Below are 21,567 nucleotides of genomic sequence, written 5' to 3'. Positions count from 1 at the left end.
GTGCCTTTCCTGGAGCTCACTTGGTAGCCCAGGCTGGCCTCCAACTCACAGAGATCCACCTGGCTCTGCCTCCCAAGTGCTGGGACTAAAGGAGTGTGCCACCACCGACCGGCTTGTGTTGGAATTTTAATGGTGATTGTCTTGAATCTGTAGATTGTTTTTGGTAAGATGGCTATTTTTACTATATTAATCCTACCAATCTATGAGCATGGGAGATCATTCCATCTTCTGATATCTTCTTCACTTTCTTCAACGACTTGAAGTTCTTGTCATACATGTCTTTCACTTGCTTGATTAGAGTTACACAAAGATATTTTATATTATTTGGGGTTATTGTAAAGAGTTTTGATTCTCTTATTTCTTTCTCAGCCCATTTATCATTTGTATATAGGAAGTCTACTGATTTTTTTGAGTTAATCTTGTATCCAGCCACTTGACTAAAGATGTGTTTTGTTGTTGTTGTTTTTTGTTTGTTTGTTTGTTTGTTTGATTGTTTGTTTGTTTTGAGACAAAGTTTCTCTGTGTAGCTTTGTGCTTTTCATGAAACTCACTCTGTAGCCCAGGCTGGCCTTGAGCTCACAGAGATCTGCCTGCCTCTGCCTCCGGAATGCAGGGATTAAAGGCATGCTTCACCACAAAAGATGTTTATCAGCTATTGGAGTTCACTAGGAGAGTTTTTAGGGTTGCATATCTATACTATCTCATCATCTGTGAACAATAATTCTTGGACTTCTTCTTTTTCAATTTGTATCCCCTATATCTCCTTTAGTTGTCTTATTGCTCTAGGTAGAACTTCAAATGCTATGTTGAATAGGTATGGAGAGAGTGGACAACTTTGTCTTCTTTCTCATTTTAGTGGAATTACTTTGATTTTCTCTCCATTTAACTTAATGTTGGCAATCTGCTTGCTGTATACTGCTTTTATTATGTTCAGGTATGTACCTTGTATTTCTGATCATTCTAAGAATTTTATCATGAAGGGGTGGTTGATTTTGTCAAAGGCTTTTCAGCATCTAATGAGATGAGATGATGATGTGTTTTTTTTTCTTTCATTTTATTTATATGGTGGATTACATTGACAGATTTTCTTAAGTTGAACTATCTCTACATCTCTGGGAAAAAGCCTACTTGGTCACGGTAGATAACCTTTTTCATGTGTCCATGGATTAGTTTTACAAATATTTTATTGAATATTTTTACCTCAATATTCATGAATGAAATGGTCTTTAATTCTCTTTCTTTGTTGAGTCTTTGTGTGCGTTGGATACCAGGGTAACACCATCAGTACTATAAAACAGCAGCCTGCAGAATGGGAAATGATCTTAACCAACCCCACACCTGACATAGAGTGCTGATTTCTGAAATATATAAATAACTCAAGAAACTGGACATCAACAAACCAAATAATACAATTAAAAATGGGGTACAGATCTAAACAGAGAATTCTTAACAGAAGAATCTCAAATGGCTGAAAAAATATTTAAGGAGATGTTCAATATCCTTAGCCATCAGTGAAATGCAAATCAAATGATTCTAGGATTCCATATTACATCTGTAGGAATGGCTAAGTAAGTGATAGCTTAATGCTGATGAGGATTTGGAGCAAGGGGAACACTCCTCCATTTCTGGTGGAAGCACAAATTTGGACAGTCACTTTGGATGTCAGTGTGGCAGTTTCTCAAAAACTGGGAATCAGTCTACCATAAGACCCAGCTATACCACTCTTAGGCATATACCCAAAGGATGCTCAATCATAATATAAAGGCACATGCTCAACTATGTTCATAGCAGCTTTATTTGTAATAGTCAGAACCTAGAAACAACCTAGGTATCTCCTCAACCAAGTAATGGATAAAGAACATAAGTTACATTTACACAATGGAGTATTACTCAGCTGTTAAAAACAAGGACACCAGAAAATTTGAAGGCAAATGAATGGAAATAGAAAAAAAACTCCTCCTGAGTGAAGTAACCCAGACCGATAAAGACTAACATAGTATGTGCTCACTTATATGTAGATATTAGCTATAAGATAAAAAAAAAAATAACTATGCTACAATCCACATTTCCCAGAGAGACAAGGTAACAAAAAAGGTTCATGGGAGTTGCCTGGATCTTCCTGGGAAGAGGAAAGAAATAGAAGAGATTTCATGTGTGGATTGTGGACAAGCAGGGATGAGAACATAAGCGATCAAAATGGGGAGGGGGTGGCGTCTAGAAGAACAGTACTGAAAGAGACTACAGGAAGAGGGGACATTTTGGGGTCAGGAAAAATCCTGGTACAGGGGAGTTGTCCCAGGAATATAAAAGGATAATCCCAGTTAAGACTCCTAGCAATAGGGGATATTTGGCTTGAACTGACCATCTCCTGTGACCAGATTGTCATCATTAGCCCAGTTGTCATTAGAAAGGCTTCATCCAGAAACTGATGGAAACAGGTGCAAACCCACAGCCTAACATTAAGACAAGTTTGGGGAATCCTGTAGAAGAGAGATAAAAATGATTGTAGCAGCCAGAGGGGTCAAGGACACCACAGGCAAACTCACAAGATCAACTAACCTGGGCTCACAGAAACTGAACCGACAACCAGGGAGCCTGCATGGGACTGACCTAGGAACTCTACATCTTACAGTTGTGTATGTTGGTCCTCTTGTGGGACTCTTAACAGTGGGAACAGGGAATGTCTCTGACGCTTTTACTGGCTTTTGGGACCTTAGTGCTCATACTAGTTTACCTTGCCCAGCCTTAATACATGGGCAGGTGCTTAGTCTTAAGGCAACTTGATATGCCTTTATGGGCAGCCTGCCTGTCCTAAATAGACAGAGTATTTTGGGGCATAGAGGAGGAGTGTATTGGGGCATGGGAACAGAGGGGGTTAGGAGGGAAGAGTGGAAGGAGGGTAATCTACAGCCAGAACGTAAAATAAGTAAATAAATTTATTAAAGAATTCTTTACTCAGGGTTGCTCCTTAATTTGAAAATATAATTTATGATGCAATGTCTTCTAGAGATTCCTTTTCAAATACCTGATTTATAAAATGCACAACTATCTTAAAAGCAGAATATTTGTTTTCTCAAATACAGCTCATGAATAGTATCATTTTCATTTTGACACACAGATAACTCTTAAGTGACCTCACTTTTCTGAATCCAAAGTATCTTGAAGATGGTAAAAAAAATCATATCTGGAAAAACTTACTTCTGAATATAAAAGTATATATTATAATATATACTATTTCCATAGATGAGAATTCTTGGCACCTCTTCATCTATATCTTCCACTCAGGGTTTTACAAGATTGTAGTCAATGTGTTGCCTGAAAATACATGTTTCCTTGAAATTCATGTTCTCATCCATTATTACCCAACATTACATGGATTAGTTACTTTCCTGTTGCTGAGATAAAGTTTCATGACCATGCCAGTTTATATAAAAAAGGGGGGGGGAGTTTATTTTGGCTTATGGTTTCATAGGGCTAGAGTTGATAATGGCAATGTCAGCCTGGCAGCAAGCAGCAGTCTTGCCAGTATAGGAAACTGGGAGCTTACATCTTGAACCAAAAGAAAGAGTTAACTGGAAGAAAGAGTTAACTGGAAGTAGTGGAGATATAATGGATCTTTGACTCAGTGGTTCAGTTGTTTAAGCCTTCTCAGACACCAAATGTTAAATAATATGCCTTGCCATTATGTAAGACAATGGTCTTTACCAGCTATCATTCTTTGTACTTAAGCTCCTTAAGTTTAATCTACATTTAAGTGAACAATGCTACCAATTTTACTATGTCTTGCATTTCCTATGTAATCAGATTTGTAACTTAGGACAAATATATAGCTTTAATTTTAAGTTATGCTCCTTTTCATGTCCAGAACCTGGAATGATGTTTGTGTGTGCATTATGGTAGTCATTTACTGAAAGCAGACAAGAAAGAGAAAGAAGCCTTAAACAAAAATATCCAATAAATGTTAGAAGCAGCATGTGCGTAAAGAGTAGTTACATCAGTGTTTGGTTTTGCATATTGTTCTGGCTTAGTTGGGGTCAGTAAAGTAACCTCCTCACTTGTAAAGATGTCTACAGATAAATAATCCTATAACACATTTTCTGTGCTATCCTATAAAGACAGATCAAAGCCCATTGTGAAAGACAGATACAAGACATGGGTACAAAACATCAGATAGATATACACAGCAGACAATTAACGATAGGTCAATAATCACAGACTCTAGACAGGCAGTGAACACAGTGTAATTAGTAGGGTATCAAATTTAGGCTCACTCTTGGTCAAAGTATACAGAGAAAAATTTTCTGTTTTCACTTTTCCATGCAATATTGATGGATTTTAGTGACCATCTTGAGATTTCTTTAATGTGTTAATTGATGCAAATAGTGACAAAATACAAATGTTCATATGTATATTTCTATAAACATATGTTTAAAATATAGATTTTGAGATAAACTGATGAATGGATAGGTTAATGCTGTGAGTCACGATTTTAAAAGTCCAAAGCCATAACTTTCTTCTGAAATTCAAAGTAACATTTTAATTGTAACCACTCTGTAAAATAAAAAGGAAATTATTTGCTTCCAGCATACAATGGCACAGAATATACATTAATATTCTAAAACAAAGGTAAGGAGGCAAAATGAAGAAATACTGGAGCAAAGCAAGATCAAAAAACATCAGAGCAAACTACAAATCCCATAACACTGAGTCTGATACCAAGAGGCTTAGGTTACACTTCTCTTTCAGTTTTGCTGATAGCAACACACTTCTGTCTCGTAAGCTCATTCCACTGTCTGTTTGCAGTTCTCCTTGGCAGACATCTCACAGACCTTGCACATTCATCACCTTTGGGTCTCCAATTCAATCCAGACTTGACATTCACAGTTTCATACAATGGCCTCTTCATGCCTGTATGCTAGAACACCCTTGCTACAGGCTTGATCTCAGTGGCTTTCCTTAACCACGGAGGAAGAAGATTCCACAATATCTTTGCTCTTATATACTTCACAATTCTGAAGTCAGATCCACATATACATTGTTGCCAAGCTCCTTGCCTGCTTGGGATAAAATGTATATTTGCATAAACATTGATTTGTTATTTCTCTTTCATAACAGATAATTCCTTAAACTTTATATTTTCACAGATTGCTGGATTAGCAGAGTGGAGTTTTGCCCAAAGAGCACCACTGCCTTTTTTTCATTTCTCTTTACCTCTTTTCAGCAAAGCTGTGGTTTCAATATTAAATTTCCAATATCCTGGTGATCATTTTCTCCTCAAACTGTATATTTTATATATCTCTGTGCCATTCTTGGTCTTTGTCACTATAGATGTGCATATGAATGCTCACTAATAACCAAGGGACAGAGTCAATACTAGTCAGTTTTGAAATATCTCTCAGCCAGGTGGTGGTGGTGGTGGTGGTGGTGGTGGTGGTGGTGGTGGTGGTGGTGGTGGTGGTTGTGGTGCATGCCATTAATCCAGTACTCAGGAGGCAGAGCCAGGCAGGTCTCTGTGAGTTCAAGGCCAGCCTGGTCTACAGAGTGAGATCTAGGACAGGCACCAAAACTACACAGAGGAAACCCTGTCTTGAAAAACCAAGTAAAATAAAAAATAAAATATCTCTCAACAAAATTCTCTAATTTAACCTCAGGCAGATTCTTAGAAAAAATGCAAAACACAGACATATTCTTTGCCAAAATATCATAAGAATGGTGTCTAATGCAGTTGCTAACATTCTTCCCCTCCAAGACCCCCTGAGCTGTGCATCCAAGGTCCACATTGCTATCAGAACAACTGTCTTCCAAGATCCTACAAGGATGGATGATTAATCCCCACTTACATCTTTCAATGACTCTTCTAGTCCAAAGTAGAAAAGTCTTCCAAATTTATCAAAAAGAAAAATAAATAAATAAATAAATAAATAAATAAATAAATAAATAAATAAATAAATAAAAAATAAAAAGGAAGGAAGGAAGGAAGGAAGGGAGGGAGGGAGGGAGGAAGGGAGGGAGGGAGGGAGGAAGAAAGGGAGGAAAGTAGCAGGTCAGGCCTGTCAGGCCTGTTATAACAGTATCTCACTCCCAATCACAACTTCTTAGTTTTGTTTCTATTGCTGTGGTCAAAGTAACTTACAAATAAAGCATTTAATTTTGGGGGATCATGGTTACAGAAGGTTAGAGTTCATGGCCATTATGGCAGGGAATATGGCAGCAAGTGACTGGCATGGCTCTAGAGAAGTAGGTGAGAGCTTACATCTGATTCTCAAGAACAACTAAGAGAAAAAGAAGATATCTATCTATATCTATCTATATATCTATCTATAGAGAGAGAGAGAGAAAGAGAGAGGGAGGGAGAGATAACAGAGAGACAGACACAGAGACATACAAAAAAGATGGAAAGAGAGACAGACAGAGAGGGAGAAAGAGGAATAAATCGTTTGTGCTTTTGAAACCTTGGAGCCCACCTGCAAATGACATATCTCCTTTCACAAGGCAACACCTAATCCTTCCCAAACAATTCCACCAACTACAGAAACAACATTCAAATATATGTGCTGATTGGGGCCATTTTCATTCAATCCTCCACATTAGTAATAGCTACATAACTTAAGGAGCGAGTTAAAATTTTTCAAATGTGCTACAAAATAACAGCATACTAAATTCTGATACTGATCTTCAGGAACCAAAGCTGAATTTCCAAGCCCATTTACATGGAATATTATAGGCCCAGCTAGAAAGAACAAATTATTATAAATATTGAAATATCTTCTATTAACCTAAATAATTTGACTCTTTACCTTTGTCCATCTCATTGCAGGTCCTGAAAGGCTGACATTCAATTTCTCCTATATCTGAATCTTTTGATCTCTGACGTCTTTTAGAGTACTATCAATAGAAGCTATTAGAAAGAATTTCAAGAAGTTGTAGCAGGATGAGATCAGGAAATTGATCACTACCTCCTTGGCTGAAGAATTATGGCTTAGTTGTTTTCTGCTAGTGAAGGTCATGACATGTTCGGGGCAGTCCTTTTCATAAGCAACTCTCTCTGAGTTCTAGCAATTGTTCCTTGTACTTCTTTCAGGCCCAGGGATAGATCAGATGATTATTTTCAATATAGGGCATCTAGGAACCTTTTGAATTGTTCTAAATCTTGCTAAATCACTTGGATTGACTATGCCATCTGTTTTCTGACAACATACAAATTGATGTCGCGAGTTATTTTTACGTCTTTCTACCCCATAATTTTCAAATTCCCTTCAAAATGCATATATTTTCCAGAAAATCAAAAAGCAAAAAATAATTTTCAAAATGTATTTCTAGGAAGTACTTTGTGAATATTAGAGAGACTTGTTGTTCAAAACAGAATAGCACTGATATCTGAAGGAAAGAAATTCAAGCATGTTGATATTTATATGCTCTGTATCCCCTTGGGGGCTTTGTATAAATTATCTCATTTATGCAAAGGTAATTTTCTATTTCCCTATTTTACTGGTGACATAAATCAGACTTTGTTATACACCGAGCAAGCAGCCAGCAGCAATCCAAGATTGAACCACATAAATATAATCAGCTGGTAAATTATATGCATCAATGTGGAAGATAAATTTAAAATATATGAGTAGGAATCTCTGCTTCCTCTGGGAAAGGTGCACTGTCTTTCCCACTTTTAAAATGAAATAAAATAGATTAAAAAAATAAAAAAGAATTACTGAGCAGGTATTACACATCTCACCACCCGGAAAAGCACTACATGAAGCATTGTAAGGGTAGTAACAAGTGCAGGATATTTGCAAACAGACCCTACATTTGAATCTCTATTCTTTTCCTTGAACATTATCAAAACTGTTAAGCTTCCTGTACACCATCTATATATTTCCAAAAATAATATCTCCATCTTACTAGGATATCTAAGATGATTACAATATATATATATATATATATATATATATATATATATATATATATATATATATATATATATAAGTTTTAGTGCAGTACCTAGAAGTCCCCATGATTAAATTCATATCCTAACAAATAACATTTGAATTAGAATAATATTAAGCCACTATCTCAAGCATTGTACATAATTCACCTGATCAAATACAATGAAATAATAGTGGGGGTCAAAAGAAATTCCCTGTGTGTTATGATAAATACATGTCAGAATATTTCCGTAAGAGGGTGCTCCAAGCTGGTGAAGATGTGGCTGGAAGAAACTTGGAAGAAACATGATGCTATAAGAACACTGACAGCTTAATAACAACAGCCCTCCCCAGGACCACACCTGCCCAGCGGATACCTGCTTGCCATCTCCCAGATATTACTTAGCACGAATTTAAGTTGAGCAACAGAGTCTCTGAGACTCTCTGCAAGGAAGGAATCCAATACCTTCTAGTGCAAATCATATTACATTGCAAAAAAAAAAAGAAAGAAAGAAAGAAAGAAAAAAAACATTGGCATATCACTTAAATTAAAATACCCAATATGTACACTTTAAATGATTATAAACATGGGGAGTCAGAAAGAAAGGAAATGATCTCTATTTTTATCTCTGTGGCATATATAAATTAATTAGCTTTGGCCACTCAGATCTATAATCATGAGTAACTTCTCTTCTCATTAGATTTCTTTGATCTAAAAATAAATTCCAAATAAATTCCAAAGCTCCATAAAATTGACATAAAAGCGTTATATATTTTGGGCATCAAGAGGGATCAGAAGGTAAAAGTGCTTGGCATGTGACTCTACGAACTTGATTTCAGTCTCTGGAACCCATGGTGGAAGGAGACTAACCAACTTGAAAAATGTGTCCTGTGACTTCTATACATGTGTCATGGCATATGTGTACACACACACACACACTATATTGAAAATAATAAATAATATAAAAATTTTAAGTGTGTATTTAAAATATTCAAGTAATTTATTTATTTGTTTGTTTGTTTGTTTATTTGTTTGTTTGTTTTCTGTTTTGCTGAGACAGGGTCTCATTATGTGGCCCTGGCTGGCCAAGAACTTGCTTTGTAGATTAAGGTGGCCTCAGACTCAGAAACGTTCACCTCTGTCTGCCTGGAACAAGTGATGTCTTGGAGATTTAATGTGAAATAATTAATAAAGCCAATTAACAAATTTACCACCTCTCACATTCTATTTATGAATCACCACATATATTATTTTTTAAACTGAACATTAACTTTTACAATTCTTTTGTATTCTTGTTTCGTCTCATCAGGGACTGATTTTCACAATGGGCCATTCTCCTTAAGGCTCTAGTGGAACCCTATTAGAAGGAAGTCAAATTGTCTCATCCTACAGTTGTTGATTATTTTCCTGATATCGTATGTTAATGAGTGTAGTATGCACTTAAAGGACAGAAAATATGACAGCAGTGATCCTTTACTAGAGAGGTACAAGCACATCTAGAATCTAACTGGGAGTGAATTTTACCTCCCTTGTATTTACTACCAGATCCTTAAAGATCACCTTTTGTATCCATCTCAGAAAAAGAAATATTTATGAATTATCTGGAAAGTGATTGTCAGTTTCTTGAATACAATAAGGTAAGATAAATCCCATTTAGCTTGTGGAAACCATTGTTTTCTTCAGTACTACCAACTTCAAATGTCTTATTCTAAAACAATTGACTTTAAGATTGACTTAGAAGATGGAGATGAAGGAATAGTGAGGTTTGTGTTTCTGAGCTATCAGAATATGTGTGATATTTTCAAGGAGAAAGTAATCATCAGCTAAAATGATAGAGGTAATCTTTTTTGTTGTTTTGTTTTGTTTTTTTTGAGACAGGGTTTGTCTGTAGAGGTGATCTTTATTTTATTTGCTTTCTAAAATTTATTCTGTGTGCATTCATGATCTTCTTTGAATGTGTGTCCATGCATGTATGTGTATGTGTGTGTGTGTGTGTGTGTGTGTGTATTGATGTGCATGAAAATGTGTGCATATGTATTTGTATATGTTTGAAATAGGGGCCTCCATTGGCCACCCTCAGGTCTTGTTCCTCAGACACTATGATGGCTATTCTGGGTTGTTAACTTGATTACATCTGCAATAAACTAAAACCCCTTAAAATGAAAAAGCAAAACTGTGAGAAATTTTTTGCTTCATTTGAAGTAGGAAGATCTACTTCAATCAAGATCTTTGAGGTAGGAAGTCATATCTTTAATCTAGACATTTTGAGCTGGGAAAACACACTTCTAATCTGGGCCACACCATTTTCTAGAAGCCTATATAAGAATGTGGAAGAAAGAAGCTCTTTATCATTGCTGGTTTTTCTGGCCTTGCTAGCAAGTCCATTCATTCACTGGCATTAGAGTCCACTTTTTCAGTGTTCAAGCATATATTGAAGACCAGCTGAGACATTCAGCGTCATGGAATGAGTATCTGCTAGATCCTGAGATCTTTTCTTCACAAGAAGCCATTGCTGGGTTAGCTGAATGATAGCCTGGAAGTCATTCTAATAAATCATCTTTCTATAAATACAGAGAACCATTCAATAAGTTTTCTTACTCTAGAGAACCCTGATTTATACAGACACAGTAAACTATTTGATTGAGATAGGACCTCTCAAAGTCTTGGAATTCTTCACGTAGGCTATTCTGTCTGGACAACGCACTCTGAAGACCTTCTTGTCTCCATTTTTTAAGTGTGCAATTGGAATTATGCACCGTAACACATAATTTTTTATTTTTTATTTTTACATATGCAGATCCCAAGGATCAGTCTTGAATCCTAATGTTTGCAAAGCAAGTGCTTAACATCTGAGCTATCTCCTAAGACTATCATTGATATCATAATACACCTAAAATCTCATGAGGAGTATGTTCATGTGTAAAATTTTTAGTCCCTTTTAACTGAATCACTATCTGACTAAAGATGATGTGTAACCTAGAGATAGGTCATATAAGGACCTAGCAAGTTAGGTTAGTGAGTAAAGGCACTTGCCACCAAGCCTGATGAGTGTCTTTTAAGAATAAAGGTGAGGGCAAAGATACATTTGAAAACTATATAACCTCAAAACAAAAACAAAAAAAGTTTATAATGGTAAAAGTTTCCATGAAATTTTATCATTGATTTATGGAGGTGGAGTTTCTATTTTGTATTTCTTCAAGTTACATCTACACCACATTGAATTGCGCATGTCAAAAGACAGATTCTCTCTGAAATTGTTTTGTTCTCCTGGCTCTTAGGATTACCAAATTATATTTGATATTTGGACCTTTCACTTCTTAAAGTGTTTGAGTAATAAATATCAGTGTGTCAGGAGATATGAACACACTGATGGGACAGTCCTCCTTAAAGTACTGGACCCGGAGTTACAACTCTTATGAAAACTCAGTTCATAGCTCAAAAAATACATCATAATTAAACTGCTAATTTATAGGCAGTAGTGATACTTTACTTGTGCTTTAATAAATAAAGCTTGCCTGGAGATCAGAGGAAAAAGCCAGCCACAGCACAGAAGTCATGAATTGTTAGCACATGCCTTTAATCCTACCCCTTGGAAGTTAGGATCTCTGTGTTTTCAAGGCCACATTGGAAATAGAGCCAGGTGTGGTGGCATACTCCTTAAATTCCAACACTAGTTAATCATGGAGGTCTGGAGGTCTGTACAGATAGACAGGGAGTGACAGAGCTGGGCAGGAAGAGGAAGTGATGTAGCTAAACAGAGAGAGCAAATCAGATGGCAGAAAAGTGAGGCATATAGGCATGGGTAGAAGACAGGAAGTAACTTAACTCACATTGGGAAGCTGCAGAGTTGGTGAGGTAAGGTTGGTTGGTGGCTTTCCCTATTTCCCTGATTTCTTTAAGGATTTCACCCCTATATTTGGCCCCATGTTTTTTTTTTTATTTAATAAGACCATTTAGAAATTCATCTACAATAGGCTGTCATTTCTAAATTCATATAGTATAAGAAAATGCATATTGACTTTTAATGGCATAAAACTCACTTAAAAGTAATAACCCAGATAAAAATTTACCCATTGTTTTAAAATTCTAGGAGTGATGGAGTCACTCATTAGAGGGTTTAAAGTACAGATGTTTTTGCACTGTGACTTTGTGCCACAAGTCAGAAGGACTGGCTTCTAGTTCTACAGTTGCTACTTAAATAAGATGTGGAATCCTTTAGCAGTGTTAATCTCTTTCCAACACTTCATGAACTTACACAATAATGAGAATGAACTAGAAGAATTCTAGGGTACCTTCCAAATAGATCATACAAATTAAGTATAGCTTTGCCATAACTGCCATTCTATTCCCACTGCCCAAGGATAACAAAAAAAAGTACAAAGAAATTATTAGTTGACTTTCTGAACACATAGCTTTATTTATTAAAAAAATAACTCCACAGTTTTAAGTTTAATATTGAATCTAAATATGATTATTACAATGAAAATATTTAGAGCCACAGAAGATAAATCAAGTCATTTGTTTCTTGTGTTCTCATTAGTAAAATTGTGATAGCATCCACTTAGCCATATTGTGGTAAAATATGATCCAGAGTAAGTACAAAATAATCTCAACTGAACAGGTGCTCCAGAAATGATCGTGGTGTTAAAAATGATGATGATTTCATACTTTATTAAATGATCATATATATATATATATATATATATGTATATGTATATATATACTTATACATACATATACATATATAATATGAGATGTAGTTTGTGTGTGTATGTATGTTTATGTGTGTGTGTGTGTGTATGCACATGTGTATATGTGTGTTAAGAACTTGATCAAAGTGAGATTTATAGGAAAATTTGTTTAAATTGCCCTAGCCATTAAGGATAAGGCCAACCACCACAAAGAGCATACTGAAACAACTACCAAGAGTTCGCGATGATAAAAGTTTTAAGTTCCTGTGTAGCATGTATCTTAATAGGTCTTATTAATAAAATAAAACTTGAAGGCAGGTATTGGGGTGAATGATGGAAGATCAGAGAAGCAGAACAAGCCACAGTCACCTCACCTTGCCAATTCCTCAGCTGATCCTGTTTTCTCAGACTGGAAGCTTCTGAGCCCTCATCCAAATGGATCTCAGCTGAACTGTGCTGCTCAAAGCCTAAAAGCTTAACCAGTCTCTAGTTCCTGGTTTTCAACACCTTATATACCTTTCTGCTTTCTGCCATCACTTCTTGGGATTAAAGGCTCTTGTTACACACCTAGCTGTTTCCAGTGTGGCTGTGAACTCACAGAGATCCAGATGGATCTCTGCCTCTGGAATGCTAGGATTAAAGAGGTGAGTGCCACCATTTTCTGGCCTCTATATCTTACTAGTGGCTGTTCTCTTCTCTGACCCCAGATTAGTTTATTAGTGTTCACAATATATTGGGGAACACAATATCACCACATTCCTCTTCTTGTCTGCACATGGTTTCGGTAGATTTTTTCTATTTTTCAGTAGATTTCTACACTAGTTCTTATGGTATAGTCATTATAACTGAAGATTAAGAAAATTTTGCCCACCTCAAAAGAGTTAACAAGTACTAGACACAACTGAAGTGCTATTTTAAGTGGCCTTGGCAGAGGAACTCTCTTACTGGGGTGTAGAAAATGGTATGTCAGTCTTGGCAGAAGCTGTGCACAATGATGCCAAAACTGACAGCACTTAGGTGAACAGCATGTCCTGCTTCTACCAGCCACTGAAATGCTCTGTCAAACCTTGAGACTGGGCATGCACAAGCTCCATATGTCCAGTAACAAAACAAAGATGCAAAAAATAACCCCAGACTGACAACTGAAATATACATCAGCCATCGTCAAGAACTCTGTGTGGCAGGTCTCATGTGAAGAGCAAACCCGCATGTGACCTCTGGAGTAAAGCTTCTCTGGGTGATTATTGAAAGGATCAAGTTCTGCACAGTCCATAAGTATTTCCACAAACAAACAAGAGATCAGAGATCATAGCCTTACTTTTTAAGTGATTATCTCTCCTACTGATTTAACAAAAATATCCACAGAATGTGTTCTCTATACCTATCCACATAATGATGATAATGATGGAGATGAAGTTTCTAATTCTGATGGTAGTGATGCTAATAAATTGGATGGAAATATTTAAATCTTAAGTATACTGAAAATTTACATCATTATTCAGCGAAACTTATAAGAATGGATCAGGTAAAGAACATACTCAACTTCATGAGAGAAAACTGAGGCAGCCTAGTGAGATACATACCAGAGGCAATGGGAGGGACATAGAGAAGAATCATGCTCCATTGTTGGCCCTGATTGCCCTCTAACTGTACATCACTTTTCAACAGATGAGAGTCCCATTCTAAGAATTACAACAGCAAAGAAGTATTCAAATAATGAGCAGTGTTTGGCAGGAAGTAACATTATAAATTTGAGAATCATAGTACTGGTGAATGATGTTTCAGTTGTTTGTGAGCAGTATACACAACTCATTAGTATCCTAAGCAGAATAAGAAGTACAGAATACATTATAACATAATTTTAAGATGGACTATGTGTGATAAAGCATCTAGATTACATATTCTTTGTCTTAGATGTATAATATAAAAGGTTGCTCAATAAAAAAATGTATAATTATTTTTATATATGCACATATCTTAAAATCCTATAGCTCTGATTTGTGACAACATTGTATATACTGCCTGTGAAATATTTCATTATTTAATTATAATTTGGTTCATTTTTTTCTGCTTATGTAAGGATTTCCTTCATCAAAATTGTTTGTAATTAATTCTCATTTAGGGAAGGAAACCTGAGGAATAAGAGTCTACCAGTTTCCACTTTACTGTATTCACTTTCCCTTCTCTAACTGGGATAACTTCTGCTTCTGTCAAGGTACAAAAAAAGTTATCCCCATAAAGCCTTCATCTGAACACAAGGATGGAATTAATTTCCCCTTAAATTTCTATGTACATTTTCTTAAACCTATACAAAGGCATCTAACATGATATTCTCAGCACATGGAATTATGCCTAGCATATAGTGCAAAGTAGAAAAATATTTGTTGAATAAGAGAACTGCATTTTAAGGATTTATATACTGCTTTTTTTCTTTTTGTAGACACTGAGCTCCTTAAAAATATTGGCTAACCAATTTTCCAGAAACCTCAATCAGCTGCTATGAAATCCTGAAAAAATTGTATTGCTTACTCCATTCTTATGAATTAAAAAATCCCAAAGAGATCCAATATAAACTTTGATCTTTCATTAAATTTGACCCTGTATTTATACTCCTTGGCATGATTTAGAATTTTAGGATTGAGAGGAAGAAAGAACTTGTGGCAGTGGCCAACTAATGACTTGTCAAATGTGAGACCATGTCACAAATAGAGCCTACTCCTGACAGTGCCTGGAGAGCCAGGAACCATAGTTTGAAGAGTACAGAGACCTAAGATAGAACCAAACAGGACCAGAATCAAAAGTCAATGAAATTATTCCTAATAATACTCTGCTATACTCATAGACTGGAGTCTAACATGATCATCATCCAACAACTGAGGGGAGCAGATGCAGAGACCCACAACCAAACATTAGGCAGAACTCTGGGAATCCTTTGGAAGAGGGAGAGTAGGATAGTAGGAGCCAGAGGGCTCGAGGACACCATAAGAAATTCAACTAATGTAATGGCTCACAGAGACTGAACCAATATTCGGGGAGCCTCTATGGGTCTGATTTATGTTCTCTGAATATACCTTATGTGTAATTTGATGTTCTTGTGGGACTCCTCACAGTGGGATCAGGTCCTGTCTCTGACTCTGTTTTCTGCTTTTGGGACACTTTTCTCCTACTGGTTTACCTCATCCAGCCTTAATAGTAGAGGAGGTGTCTAGTTTTACTGTAACTTGGTTTGTCATGTTATGTTGATATCCATGGGAGGCATGCCATTTTCTGAAGAGAAATGGAGATGTGGATCTAGGGAAGAGAAAAGGTAGGGACGGGATTGGGAGAAGTGGGAGGGACAGGAAACTGTGTTCAGGATGCTAATATATGAGAGAAAAATACATTTAAAAAATGCCATGCTGTGAGCTGTTTCTCCATTCTTCCTTGGCTCTCTAATTTACCACTGCCATGGTTTGGATACTAGTTGAGTATGTTTCCTAAGACTTCAGGGTTGAAATTCTTAATCATTCTGAAGACATTTAATCTATTTCTAAGGAGGTGGGGCCTTTGAAAGTTGATTAGGTTGCATATGGTCATCAACTTAAAGATCTTGTGATTGTCACCCAGGGCCTATTTAAAAAAAGAGTGAGATCTCAGAGGATTCTTAACCATGCTCCCTACTTCTTGCTATATGATAGCCTACTTTGTCTAGAAACTCTACAGCACAAAACCCATTTCCATATGTAGTTCCTCAACAGTCTGTCTACAAAGCTGAGCTCTTTTCTTTATTCTGAATTCTGTGATGTAAGAAAAAAAACTAACATCACCAATTCAATTACAATCTAACATTTTTCATTTCTGTCCACTTGAAGGGAGTATTACAGATAAAATTAATTTTAATAGGTCTTATGTCATTGGAACAGTTGCAACTTGAATTTGATGGCCACATTTGTTTTCCTCATGGTATCTGGATGGAACTCTTGGCAGATATGCAAGCATTTCTGAAATATCACATAGTGTAACACACTTTACCTAACATCCTATCAACTTTCATTTCAGACACAATTTTGGGCAGTAACTCTGATGTTTAGCAGACAGGAGAAGAAAGACAGGCAAATGCTTAAATCTTTCTCTCCATAGAATCTGGCATTATTAATTTGATTTTCTGCCTATATACATAGTGATGCAGATGGGTGAAAATCACCTACTATTTTTAGTCAGTCTCCAGAGTGAACTCTCCCATTATGCTTTCATAACTATGGTGGTTTGAAGGAAAATGGAGGTCAAATGGAGTGGCACTATTAAGAGGTATATAGCCTTGTTGGATGAAGTGTGTCACTGTGGGAGCATTTTTATATGGTCAGGATACTGCCCAGTGTATCAGGTAACTTCCTGTTGTCTGCAAGATGTAGCACTCTCAGCTACAGTACCACATATACCTGTATACCTCCATGCTTATCACCATGACGATAATGGACCAAACCTCTTAAACTGTAAGCGAACCACCCCAATTAAATGTTTTCTTTATAAGAGTTGCCATGGTCATGGTGTCCTTTTACAGCAATGAAAACTCTAACTAAGACAGAAGTTGGTACCAAGGACTAGGATGTTGCTCTGATAGACCTGACCATAATGTTATGTGGAATAATATGGACTTTGGTACTTTAGGCTAGGAAACCAATAGGATTCTCTAAGCACTGCTAATGAGGCATACTAGTAGGAGCATGGAAGATAGTGGTGCTAAGTGTGATTTGATTAATTGTCTGGGGCTGAATCAAGAGGTTTCAGAGGAGAAGAATTTTATTATATTCTTTTGTTGTTGTTGTTGTTGTTGTTTTTCGAGACAGGGTTTCTCTGTGGTGGTAATCTAATTGTACTGAAATGTGATTTTGAATGTATGTTAATAAATAAAGTGCCCCGGGGGTCAGAGCTATTAGAGCCATAGCAAGAGTGTGGCGGTGGTAGCACACGCCTTTAATCTCATAGATCTCTGTGTGTTCAGGGATACAGCCAGCATTGCAGACATATGCCTTTAAGACCTAGGGGGCTGTACATTCAGACAGTGACGAGGCAGTCACGTGTTTGGGTTTACAACCAATGAGAAGGCAGAACAAAATACTATAAATAGACGAACAGACAGGAAATAACTCTTTTTCGGGAAGCTGGGACACCACATGCGGAAGGGTGAGATTTTAGCTCTGAGCTCTGACCTCTCGGCTTTCTCTTTTACATTGTTTCTGTGTTTCTTATTTAATAAGACGGTTAGTTACATCTACATTTCTCTGTGTAGCTTTGCACCTTTCCTGAAACTCGCTTTGGAGACCAGTCTAGCCTCGAACTCACAGAGATATGCCTGCCTCTGCCTTCTGAGTGCTGGAATTAAAGGTATGCACCACCACTGCCCGGCTTTTATTATGTTCTTTAGAGATCATTCTTGTAATATTTTGGTGAAGGAAGTAGATGCCTTTTACCCTTATCAGAAGAGTATGCCTGAGGCTACAGTGTTTGGGATTAATTCCATTGGCAGAAAAAATATCAAAATAGCCTAGTATAGACTTTGTTGTGTGTGGCTATTAGTAGTAACTCTAATGAAGATACATAATAAAAGGAAAAGCTGAGCAACAAAAAATATTTGAGGAGAAAAAGAGCACCAGAAAGTGGAATGGAGCTAAGTCCTCTGTTCAAGGAGATAAATGGGTTAAGAAATGGAATAAAGGAAATGGTGACCTTGAGGCAAGATCCCATCCAGCTAATTTTCCAAATTTGTGAAAAGGAATGGAAGAAAAGTTTAGAGCCTGGTGTGATAGTGCATACCTTAAATCACAGCACTGGGAAGGCAGAGGTTGTTGGAACTCTGAGTTTAAGGACAGCCTGTTCTACAGAGCAAGCTATAGGATAGCTGAGCGTAGGCAGTGAAAGTCAGATATAAGATGGAATTGAACAAGGTGGCCATGTTCCAACCTCAGTAAGCAGCAGGACTTGTCAGTTTTGGACATGTGGTCATGGCAATAGTGTTAAGGATAAAACAAATGAGTTGTGGAATAAAACCACTGAAGCCAGTCATGTATTGGGGGTGTTCCTGAATGGAGGCCCAGAGAGGACATTGTGTGAACCTGTGGAATTGAAGCCTAGATTGCCTTGCAGACTCCAAGATGTTAAAGATGCCAGAGTTGTGGAATACCTGCCTAGGAGAGCTGCTAACAGGAAGTGGAAGCAGCCCAAAAGAAAGAAGTGTGTTGCAGTCAGCAAAGCTGAATGGAGTTGGAGATTAGAGCCTTTTGACATTAGACATGTAGATGCAAAGTTTGGAGTTTGCCCAGCTAGTTTTCAGTGTTGCTTTGTTCAGTATTTCCTCACTATGCTCCCTTGCCTACATTGTGGAATGATAATGTATATCCTGTGCCATTATATGTTGGAAGTATGTGATTCGTTTTTTGATTTTATAGGGGATTCCAGTTAAGAGATTGCATGAATCTCAGAAGAGACTTTGAACTTTGAACTTTTAAATATTGTTGAGACTATGATAGATGATGAGGACTTTTGAAGTTCGACTAAATGCATTTTCCATTATGATGTTGTTAAAAAGCTTTTGAGGGTCAGGGAGTAGAATGTGGTGGCTTGAAAGAAAATTGCCCCCAAAAGGAGTGGTACTACTAGGAGATGTGACCTTGTTGGAGGAAGTATGTCACTGTGGGGTGGGCTTTTAGGTTTCATATGCTCAGGATATCACCCAGTGTGTCAGTTGACTTCCTGTTCCCTGCAAGACTCTCAGCTCCAGCACTGTGTCTGCCTACACCCCTCAGTGCTCACCACCATGATGACAATGGACTGACCCTCTGAAACTGTAAGTCACCCCAATTAAGTGTTTTCTTTATAAGAGTTGCCCTGGTTATGCTATCTCATCACAGCAATAAAAACTCTAAGAAAATAACTGCCCTTGTTTTTATTGTCTGGCGAGATAAAAAAAAAAAAAACTACGAATACTCAATTGATATTTAACAAATGGCTAATTAATGAATGAGTAAATTAATAGCTGAATAAAAGATTGCCTTTATAAATCTGAAGAAATTAAAATTAGCAAAACCAATATTGATGTATTTTAATAGAATTGGGTAGTGGATGTTAAGGTTAATGTCAGAAAGGAAATTACAGCTGTAGAGAGTCATCATTACCCTTCCTCAGTTCCCTTAGACACAGGCTGAGTGATCAGAATGTGCCATAAATGAACCTTTCTTGGCACACAGAATCCAGGGAATTCAGAACTCCTGCATCTAAGGACTGTAGATCTTAATAGTCAAGCACTCAAAAGGTTCCTTTTCCCCCTCAAATGTCATTTAAATTGCATTTTAATTACCCTCATTCTTGTGGGCCAATTTCTTGTTACCTGTTTTCACTCCTTTCTCATTCTATATTTTATTTTTGGGTTGACTATCATCACTCCCAGGATCTTCCATAACTCAGTAAATCATGCTACTACTAACTTAAACCTAGAGTTTTGTATATAAAAATTGGCATAAGGCCAGCTTAAGACTGAACAAATAATGTAAGCGTGCAGGAGGAAGACATTTTCTGAGAACATAGGTTATTTCCATTCTATTGTGCATGGAACTCACCATCTGGTGCTTAATCAATAACATTAAATTAACATTTTGGATTTCTAAAATTCCATACCCTTTTATGAAACTGACTACAATGCTTTTCATCACTCACACTCTTACTTTTTATTTAAAAGCATAAAAATGTACCTTTTCCTGAACAAATCTCTGGAAGATTCAAGAATCTATTGGTTCCCTCCTAAATTACAATCCTAGGGTGATTTTAAGTGATATTTACAATCTTAGCACTTGTTTTCTGCAACATATTATTCCATACCTCACATTCGAGTTTGAGTAATTTCCACTGTTTGTCCAGTCTCTTTTGACATGGAGACAACCTTTGAAGTCAGAGGTTTGTAATATGGTTATACAGGAGGAGATGCTTGTTTCTCTTTGCTAGTCTTACTTCTCCCTCTGCTTCCTAACCCCTCGTTTCATTCAATGAGGCCTAGTCAGACTACTTGAAGACTTTAATAACAAAATGGAAAATAACTTGGCTGGCCATGAATGGACCAGGCAATATTCTTTGTACTTTGTGAGGAAAATGGATAAGGTGTACCAATTTGTTACAGCATATGTTGTTCTTGGTGCAGTGGTTCATGTACAGAAAAGTGCACTGCAAATCTGCATGCCAAATTTAAGCTTTGCAGTTTCAAATGTGTCTTATCTTGGAAATTTTCTGGAAATTAATTTTCTCTCTTCCTCTTCCTTCTCCTCTTCTTCCTCCCACTCCCTTTCCCTCTCCTCCTTCATTACAGCATTTAATTGTGGAAACAGATTCTCTAGCTCTTTAATGTTGGTTGTTGCTAAACTTTTGAACCTCCTTCCTCAGCTTCCTGAGAGCTGACATCACAGGATTGTGACACCATACTCTGTAAAACACTTTTGACATGTGAGCAAAAGTCTCACACTACAGATTTTCATTGTAATTTTAGTCTTTAATCTGTGCATAAAGCAGCAATGCTCTGTTTAGTGAAGGTAGTATTTTGTTACTTAGTTTTTCTGGGTTTGCTTGAATTTACATGTTAAAATTTTAAGAGAAAGAATTGCTTCAGTGAATTCAAATGAATAAAGGTCCCACTGATGAGATGTAATAGCACTATATTCTGTGGTTCTAATCTTTTTGTAGATTAATATTACTATATTATTATTATTATTATTATTATTATTATTATTATTATTATTTTGGCTTCCTGGTTTCTTTGAGAACCCAACTCTAGGAAACTATAGCAGCTATGCACCTATTTTTCACACCAGCAAGCCTTAAATGCAGCAAATGAAAATCTATCTTTTTACTCCCTCTATAGAATTCCAGTAAACGGAATTAGCTTATTCATCACAGGACCATTCTCTCTGATCAGCCAATGAGATACTAATGA

At 36.7% G+C, this 21,567-nt stretch overlaps 1 protein-coding gene across 3 annotated transcripts in view; it reads right to left on the bottom strand.

Annotated features, from left to right (window-relative positions):
- Positions 1–21,567, bottom strand: part of Lrrc4c (leucine rich repeat containing 4C) — a 1,301,043-nt gene that overhangs the window by 383,644 nt on the left and 895,832 nt on the right. The window lies entirely within an intron of this gene.

Source organism: Peromyscus maniculatus, chromosome 4 (genome assembly GCF_049852395.1).
Source record: "Peromyscus maniculatus bairdii isolate BWxNUB_F1_BW_parent chromosome 4, HU_Pman_BW_mat_3.1, whole genome shotgun sequence".
NCBI classification, from domain to species: domain Eukaryota; kingdom Metazoa; phylum Chordata; class Mammalia; order Rodentia; family Cricetidae; genus Peromyscus; species Peromyscus maniculatus.
This window is presented reverse-complemented; position numbering and strand designations above follow the sequence as displayed.